At 41.3% G+C, this 8,088-nt stretch overlaps 1 protein-coding gene across 4 annotated transcripts in view; it reads right to left on the reverse strand.

Moving 5' to 3' along the window:
* The window catches only part of P4HA1 (prolyl 4-hydroxylase subunit alpha 1), a 35,175-nt gene extending 33,179 nt beyond the window's left edge, over nt 1-1,996 (reverse strand). For 2 of the 4 annotated variants that reach the window (XM_015887509.3, XM_007424865.4), the window contains exon 1: nt 1,818-1,996. The gene's annotated coding sequence lies outside the window, so the exon portion shown is untranslated. The remainder of the gene's footprint in view (nt 1-1,817) is intronic. The other 2 variants (XM_088144385.1, XM_007424866.4) reach the window with 1 other exon arrangement.
* Between the last annotated feature and the right edge of the window lie 6,092 nt (nt 1,997-8,088).

An 8,088-nucleotide genomic window follows, 5' to 3' on the forward strand; every position in this document is an offset into this window, starting at 1 on the left:
CCCCTGGGTAACAAAGTCACCAGGTTGATAAAGAGCACTAAGATTACATTGAGTGCTGCATGACTTAGCTACATAGTATCTTCAGCTTCTTTTATGCAAGAAAAAAAACTGCACCTGCCATTTCAGGTTTGTATCAATCTGAGAGTTAGTTAATGAAATGTGTGAAGAAGTCAACCGATGATGCCCTGCCTGTACAACTTTTTATGAGACATAAGCCGTATCACTTTTCTATACTCTTGAAATCTCATGCAGATCCTCAGTAACTCAAAAGTGCTCATTCAAGTATGATGCAATGCAACATTCTCAGAAAAGTATTGTGAAACATTTGGAGGGAAATCAAATACTACAGAAAATCCAATACACTATTTTATCCTATTTTTAATTTGGATTTATCCATCCCCCCCCTTTCTATCTAGATTTACCCAAAGTGGCTTGATTTGTTAAGAAAAACTGGTTTTACAGAATTACACATTTTTGAAAGCACTGGCCTGAAAGTTCATATTATTCATATTTAGCAAGTAAACAGTAACAGAGCGCATACTTTCTTGCCAGAAGTTTCTGATGTGAGCAAAAGGTTGATGGAAAAATGCTACTGCCACGTCTTTCACCCTCCCCAATCACGTACTGTAATGGACACTTGGCCTCAAGATGCTTTCTTAGCCAAGTCTTAAAAAGTACAACTGAACAAGAAAGGGTTAAATTCCTGTATAAACCATTCTTTTTATTAGCTCTTCTACCCATTCTTACATCTGTTCCTTCTTGTTTGCCAGAAGATCGATTTTCAGTCCTCTTCAGAAGGGAGAGGGAATTCCAGCACAGAGATTGTCTGCTAAGAATTTCTGCAAATACCAGTCTAATGCCTCTTCTAGAAGGTGTATTTAATGTTTTTTTTTTCAAAAAAGGAATCATATTACTAGACTGACTTGGCTAACCTTGAAAGCAATGTTTAAGATCTAGTTAAGCAAGAGGATTATTTAAAAAATCGGTTTTTCAGCCTTGCATCCATCCTGGTATCAGGGCAATGCGAATCATGTTTAGAACTGGATAAATCCACCGTTTTTTCCCGGGAATCTCAGGAGAGATGGAGAATCTAGGAAAAATCAGATTTCTTCCCACGGGGCGCTCAACCGTTAAATTTCTCGGAAAAACGAAGAACTCTGAACTGCTGCCTCCGAAGGAAGCCTGAAAAAAACTCGGAGCAGGCACAGGGTGGGAGTTAATATAAAGGATCCGCTTCCACGTCAGCCACACATTTCTTTCTCCTTCGGGGCACAGGAAAGAAATCTCTGCTCTCGACAAGAGTGGACAAGCCCGGGAGTCATTCCCGGGAAAGGGCAACTCGGGGGCTCGCACGCTCCTCGGCGGCATTTGGGATGGTCCCAGTAAAGGTGTTGGCCCAACTCCGGGTTCGTGGAGAAAGTCTCTATGCGGTTACAAGCGACTTGGTGGCACATAATCAATCAGTCAATCAGTCAATCAATCAATCAATCACCTCCGGGCGCCAATCTCCGGCACTCCCGACGAAGGGAGCTCAGAGCGCCTCTGCAAGGAAAGGGAAGCGAAAGCGCCTGAGCCAAGCAGGACGGAGGAAGCCCGGGGACCCTCCGTGGCGAGGCTCCTGAAAGGGACACAGCGGGCAGGGGGCTCAGCAATCGAGGCACCGGCTCCCGGGGAAGTTTCGCGCGGCCCAAGCCAAGGAGGATTCAGACGCGCGCTCGCCCCGCATCCACCTTGGCTTCCCCCGCTGGGAAGCAGGAGGAACACGGCGAGCGGCCTCGGGGTCGGGGGTGGAAGAGCCCGCCAGCGCGGCCACGTACCTCGGAGAAGAGCAGCCGCTCCGTCCCTCACCGCTCGCTCCCCAGCAGGCCCCTTTCGGAATGCTGCTCCGGACTGGGCCCCGCCCACCCGCCTCCGGGGCGGCCTTTGGAACGCGGCGGCGAGGGGAGCCGCGGGAGCGCTACGTGAGGTCGGTCACACACAGCAGCGCCCCCGCAGCTGCGCACGCGCGAGCGGCGCCTCCCCGCTCCCCAGCCTGCTTCGCCCCGTTCGTTCTGAGGAGACGCGCAAGGGGAGGGGCGGGATCGGGGGGCTCGAATGGGGTTAGGCTAGGGTGGGTTTCTCTTATGATGGGGAGGGACTAGTCAGTGGGGGTTAGAATTAGAGAATTCGAAGGGACCACCAGCATCATCTAGTCCAGCGTTTCTCAAAACTTGGCAACTTTAAGACGGGTGGACTTCAACTCCCAGAATTCCCCAGCCAGCCTGGCTGGCTGGGGAATTCTGGGAGTTGAAGTCCAACCGTCTTAAAGTTGCCAAGTTTTGAGAAACGCTGATCTAGTCCAACCCTCTGCAATGTGTGGGGAAAAACCATTAAACCATCCATGACAGCAATGTTTCGCAACCTTGGTGGCTTGAAGATGGGTAGACTTGCTGGCTGGGGGATTCTGGGTGTTGAAATCCACCCATCTTCAAGCCACCAAGGTTGAGAAGCACTGACTCAGAGGTAGCTGGCCAGCCTCTTTTTAAAAACCTGCAGAGTTGGAGAACCTGCGACCTCCATTTTTATTTAACGAGTATTAACGCTGGCCTTGCAAGGCTGGGCTAATAACACATGCCACATATCCTATGCAAAGCTGGCTAGAAAACAAAAATAGAAATGCATAGTGTGGTAGCCTAATGCCAATATCAATAGAAGAGTATGTGAACTTTGGGAATGGTCCTCAGCTTGGGTCTGAAAAGCGGACCAAAGCAGAAAAAGCCAAAAATCCAGACAATTAGTCATATGATTACTTTGTCCTTTGAAACAGGAATCCTGTTTCAACCCCCATTCCCACTCCAATGCAGTTGAAAGAAAGGAAGCTAGCGACAGTAATACATTAAATAAATAACATTTTATTGTCTTTTCATGGCACCCCAAATCATGCTTGAAGCACCCATCTCAAGGGAAAAGGAGTTAAAAGTATGGCCTTATTAGCATCAAGTAAGAAAGTATCTATTTGTATACCATCTTTTCTCCCCTTTTCTAAGAGCTTAACATGGCACACAGAGGAGTCACGTTAAGGTTTTGGGCTGAAAGATAATGTCTTGTTCTAAGTCATCCACTAACTCCATCGTGGAGCACAGACAAGAACTTGAGGTTCTGCCATTCCAGGCCAATCTTAACCAATTCATTACATTGGATTCCGTAGAGAATAAGGAAGATAACCCTGACAGAGATAGGCCAGATCTATTACCAAAGAGACAAGGGGAAAAACATGGCTTAAGTCCAAAACAAGAAGGCATGCACAAAAGACTCAGGCAGACACCTCCCTAATTCACATGAGTATAAGGGGTGGGTGGAGGTAGTAAAGCACAATTAAGACTTGCAACATTCTGTTACTATAGCCAATATTAATAAACATAGTTTTAGTCTTTGTGTTAAATTAATTTCTTGGATTGGTCTACACAGTGAAGCTGACAGAGCCTTCCTCCAAGTACCTGCTGATAGTTGGTCCCCTTCTACAGTTGGGGGCGGGGAAATGGAACTTTCAGGCAGGATGGAAGGATTAATAACTTGCTGCCATATATCCTTGCAACCTACTTGACTGCCCCTGTTATTTTTTGTACTTGCCTTGTTTAGCGACCATTTGAAGTTCCAGCAGTTGGAAAAAAACAGCATTGAGACCAATGCTCGCATTCACGACTGTCACAGCATCCCACGGTCACGTGATTGCCATTCCCATGCTTCAGAACCGGCTTCCAACAAGCAGAGTTAATGGAGAAAGCGGACGTGAAATCTCAAGTTGTGGTCACGTAATGTCTTGCTTAACGACCATGGTGATTCACTTAATGACGGAAGCAGAAGTGATGTTGTAAGTCTGGCATGGTCACGTGATGTCTCACTTAGTGTCTGTGGTGCTTTGCGATGGAGTTGCTGGTCCCAGTTGTAGTTGGTAAGTAAGGACTACCTGTACTGTAGATGCAGATCCTCTTCCATGCCACGTGTATATTAACTCAAAGGACTATCCATTCCTGGGTCTATGATACCTTTCCATGTGCAAAAACATCTGGCTACTTTGCTGTAATTGTGATCTGCAATTATTATTATTTGGAATCTTCCTGTGTTTCACCCAGTTGGTGAACTTGTAATAACTTGTAGTTTAATTTTTTTTATTTTGAAACTGATTTTTTAAAAAATGCTTATCATGTCAGTCATCATGTATTTTGATTTCTATATTCTTCCTTCCAAAGTATTATTAAATGGGTTATAATAAACTAAAAGTATTTCACCCTCTTTTCTAGTAGCTGAAGAGCCATAGATTATTTTCCAACCTGAAAGGGTCCCTTGTAACTTTTAGGAAATTAGTTAGTGCATATCAGTTAGAATGTCTGGTATCTTCTTTGTCATAGTGCGTCCATGCAAACTATTTCACCATTTCATTTGTGCAACCAACATAATGCTGTTTTTCAGATGTTGCTTCTTGCCATGATACTTAACCATAAAGAAGTCATCCGCTTTTAAAATGAAGAACAAACATTTGCAAGTTCATTCGATCTTCTTGGAGAAAGATCCATATTATCTTACATTGTAGGAGACCTTTATCATCCCCAACACATACAAAGGGTGGGAGAATTCTATCCCTGCCCCAAATTCAAAGTGGTCTGGATTTGGCTGTAAGGTCATTAATATGAAGACACAGTTTAATTAATTAGAAGAAAAAAACAAGAAACTTTCAGACTTGCAATCTAAAAGACAGAAGTGTCATTCTCTGCAACATGTTCTCATAATTATATAAGTTCCTTATTTCATTTTTGCATTTCTTGTATACAGATAGAAAGAACAGGGTGCTGGCAACAGGAAGCAGGGTAAGTTTCATAAATACAGGACATTGTATTCAGTATACAGACATGTCGTATTTCATAAGAAGGTAATGTACATTAAATCCCTCATGATTACATGGACACTGGCTATAAATATAAATCTGGCAACCAGAAAACTGCAGATGCTTTGTTTAAGGAACTACAAAATTAAAGTCCAAAATAATATTTCCTGAGAAATTATGCCTGGCCAGCATATACGCATGAAGTATAGATAGAAGTATTCCTGGGATGAAGTAAAATGGAATGTTTTCCACATTTAGGATTGCGTTCATTCCAGGTGATGTGGTAGAGTAGATAAAACCACCAACTTATGTGACAACGATATATGTGAATGCTTTGGAGCAGCACAAAGAAGTATTCACATCAACAACTTCATCACCATCAAAATGGTGCAAGTCTCTTAAACATTTAGAAACAAGATTCTCAAACTTTGGGGCACCCCCTAAAATGATAAATTGATTTTTGTGACTCTCCCATGAATAAAACTAATTATTTAATTATAGTTAGGGTTGGGCAAAATAAATATATTACCAACTTTAATAATTAAATGTTCACCTATATTTCATGGGGTTCTCATACAGTATTTTGCAAAAACACAACTGCCCACTGGGCTTGTGCAGACGAAACAAGGAAGAAGGCCAAAAATTGGTGTTTCCATTCTGCATTTGCAAAGCTGATCAAGTTTTTAAACCATCTGTGACTCCCCTCTGAGTTGCTCATGATCCCACAGTTGAGAACCCCTCATTTAGAGATATAATAACAATGCAAAATAAACATTATATATTTTGGGATGATGCTGATTATACTTTTTTTGTGATAAATCAACTGCTTTAGCCAGTTAATTGCTTACATGTTTAGAAGCTCTCAAGAGTAAAAGAAAAATATATTGATGTATTTTATGAGCTTAATAGTTTATATTTATGGACCAAACTTTTAGATTTTGTATAAAGCTTTTTTTATCTCTTTTAGTGTGCAGCTGATTGATTAATTAATGACTGAATTCTGGTATTATGACTTGTAAAATCAGCTTCTCTCACAGTTGGCCAGAGAAAAGCAAATATCTTTTCAAGTTAGCTGTGTTAGAATATGCATATGTTAATAAGTGAAAATATCTTTCGGCTAACCAAGCTGGAAGTCTTTATAACAGTTATAACAGAAATTACTCTAGCTTCTCCACCCATCACCAAGGGAGAGATTAACGTGAGTGGTTTTCTCAGTTAATCCTGTTAGCTCATAAGAAACCATTGAAGCGTTGTACATCATTTTAATAAGTGTGTCATATATTGCCTCAATAGCTTATTTTTTTTATGAAGATATGCCTTCTAATTAAATGTTTGACAATCTTTATTACTGTCTTGGAAGATAAGACAAATAAAGGGATGACATTACACCAATATACAGTACTTTGAAAAGATCGTATTTATTTTTGTATAAAAGTCAAAAGCGTGGCCACAAATGTGCGATTGTAGCATATGTGTAACACACATAAAAAAGAGATGGACTTTGATCACATGGCCATAGCCGTCATTGTGTCTTTTTTTTACCCACCCCCCCACAATGGACCCCCCCCCCCGCATGGACACCTAGCCAGAGTGCTTGGGCATACAAATGTCATTCTCAGCATAGTTGTCCAACAAAACCTACATACAAGTACTTTATTTACAGGTAGTCCTCACTTAACAACCATAATAGGGACCGGAAAATTGGTTGTTAAGCAGGGCAGTTGTGAAGCAAATGAGACCCGATTTTACTACCTTTTTTGGGGCGGTTAAGTGAATTACAATAGTCATTAACCGAACCACACGGTCATTAAGCAAATAATGTGGTTCCCCATTGATTTTGCTTGCTGGAAGCTGGCTGGGAAGGTCACAAATGACAATCACATGACCCCAGGACACTGCAACCATCATAAGTGCAAGCTGGTTGCCAAGTGTCTGGATCATGATCACATGACCCTGGGGATGCTGCAATGGTCATAAGTGCAAGGACCAGTCTTAAGTCACTTCTTTAGCACTGTTGTAACTTCAGTCACTAAACAAATGGTTGTTAAGCAAGGACTACCTGTATTTTTGTTCTTGTACTTGCTTGAATATGATTATGTTTTCAAGTTGAATTGATTGTTCATTGGTTAAGATCAACATTGGCTGCAGTTTGATAGGAATGTAACTGAAACACTGTGATCCCACACACATCAAGAAATTCCTGCTAACAGGTAACTTCTAATAACTGGATTGTTAATCTACAATCTCCCTAATACAAATAAAACGATGTCACCTAAAACTACAGTACATTCTTACATTCATTGATTGGAAGGTACAGGGTAGCCTAATTTGTGTGGAAGCTAGAGAAGTTGTGAATGTGAAGAACTTGCCTTTAAAATGTTCTGCTAAATAAGCCCTGTTTTTTCTGAAGCCACATAATTCTATGAAGTTGCACCCAGTCAACATGGAATCCTTCTAAAACATGGCTGACATCAGGGGTGCTTGTGCGGCTCTTGGATGTTGAGGGTAAATTGTCCCAAATTCTCTCTTTTATCCTTAACTCCTGATAAATAATACTAACTTATTGTGTCACTTATTTCTTTCTTGTTCAGGACCTCCTCCTAATACATGCACTCTCTCTTTCTCTCTCTCTCACACACACGTATCTTCTCATTTATCATTCCAGTATTTTAGCTCCTCCTGCAACTCTTCCCATTCCCAGCTCCAGACTTCCAACTTCTTCATCTCATGTTGTCAAATTACCCAAGCCTTCTGGCTTCTCAACAGTGAAATTGGAGGGTGCATGGAATAGCATTACAAAGCATGGATACCATTTTATTTTATTTATTTAATCCATTTTAATTTGTTTTTCAGATTGAGAATTACTTACTAAAAATGTATCTGTGAAATAAAGATGTTAGGTGGCCATAGGCCAATACTTCATTTTCAGCATCCTTAGCCACCCAGCTAAAAATAATTTAAATATAAGAATGAATCACAGGCATCAGCAGAGAATGTTATAGGCACCTGGGGAAATTACTTGTAGGCACTCCAGGTTTGCCGCAGTTTATGTTTTTAAGACTATTCACATATTTCATTTTTTAGTTGATCTACACAGAAGCTTAGTGCATCAGTCTCTAAATTCTCTTATAATTTCTTTATTTTGTTTATCCTATTTTCCTATTTGCCGCAGTTGAGAGACTTGTGGTGAGTTATAATCACCACAATGTAAGGTCTACAATTAAAAT

This window comes from Python bivittatus, unplaced genomic scaffold (assembly GCF_059951505.1).
Source record: "Python bivittatus isolate LINGU-HERP-01145 unplaced genomic scaffold, Pbiv_v1 ctg000400_np1212, whole genome shotgun sequence".
Lineage (NCBI taxonomy): Eukaryota > Metazoa > Chordata > Lepidosauria > Squamata > Pythonidae > Python > Python bivittatus.